Source organism: Charadrius vociferus, unplaced genomic scaffold, assembly GCF_000708025.1.
Source record: "Charadrius vociferus isolate BGI_N301 unplaced genomic scaffold, ASM70802v2 scaffold141, whole genome shotgun sequence".
Taxonomy (NCBI): domain Eukaryota; kingdom Metazoa; phylum Chordata; class Aves; order Charadriiformes; family Charadriidae; genus Charadrius; species Charadrius vociferus.
In genome coordinates, this window is record NW_009647743.1 from 2,768,707 (window position 1) to 2,769,737 (window position 1,031).

Sequence of the window (1,031 nt, forward strand, 5' to 3'; positions counted from 1 at the left end):
ACGGGCTGGCCGCAGCACGTCTGGGCGCTGGAGCTCAAGCAGTGAGCACGGCAGGACGGGGGGACCGGTCGCTCCGGCCCGGCAGCCAGCTCTCCTCCCGGGACTCTTTGTGTTTGGAATCCTCCGGTTTATTTATGTGCAATTTCTCCCCCCGACCCCACCCCACCCACCCCCCCCAAAAAACCCCGATGTGGATATTTGAAGGAGAGGGAAAAAAAGCATTCCATATATGAAGAGGAAACTCCGGCTTGGTAAGGGGTATCGTCTCTAATAGTTTCGTGAATGTTATTTGCTCTGTATAAAACACAAGGGGAAAACAGAACCGTAGAAAAGGAGAGAAAAAAAAAACAACAACCAACAAACAAACCAAACAATCCCTCCCTGGCATTAGTGTGTATGTGAAGTGTATCTTTAATACTTGGCCTTTTGGATATAAATATTCATGGGATTATAAAGTTATATTTCAACAGAAGCAGTTGCACCAATGTTTCGGTTGACTCGGTATTTAGTGTTGTAATTTTGTTGTGGTCGTTCAGTATTTGAAGATGTTTTCAACAGTTATTGGTTATGTGCACTTCCGTCCGTAAGGGAAAAAGTGGAATCTAATTAATATTGAAGGTGTAAACGTTGTAAGTACTCAATAAACCACTGTGTGTGTTTTTTACAAAACCAAAAAAAAAAAAAAGAAAAAGGAAAAAAAAAAGAAAACCCAAATCTTTTTATGTTTTATACCTCAAAATGTTTTGAATAACAGCGTTGTTTATGGCTTTTTTTTTTCATAATATTTAAAATATTCGGAAGTAAACTAAATTATAAAGATGGCTGCTAAGTTTATTTTTAACCAAGTGGCTGAGTGAAAGGAGGGGTAGAGGGAGGGATCTCACCAGCCCCGTGAGTGTTGAACAGAAACCGGCAGTTGGGCTGGATAGGGAGGAATTCCTTGTGGTGGTGTTCTCCAGGCAGGAGAGCAGCTGCCAACGGGGAGCGGACACGGCTGCCCGCCCCGGGCAGAGGTGCGGGGGCTCTGCGGG

The 1,031-nt window shown here is 44.0% G+C and overlaps 1 protein-coding gene across 1 annotated transcript in view; it reads left to right on the plus strand.

Annotated features, from left to right (window-relative positions):
• The window catches only part of HAND2 (heart and neural crest derivatives expressed 2), a gene marked incomplete at its 5' end in the record, with an annotated part of 2,912 nt that overhangs the window by 723 nt on the left and 1,158 nt on the right, over window positions 1-1,031 (plus strand). The gene's annotated exons all lie outside the window — the stretch shown is intronic.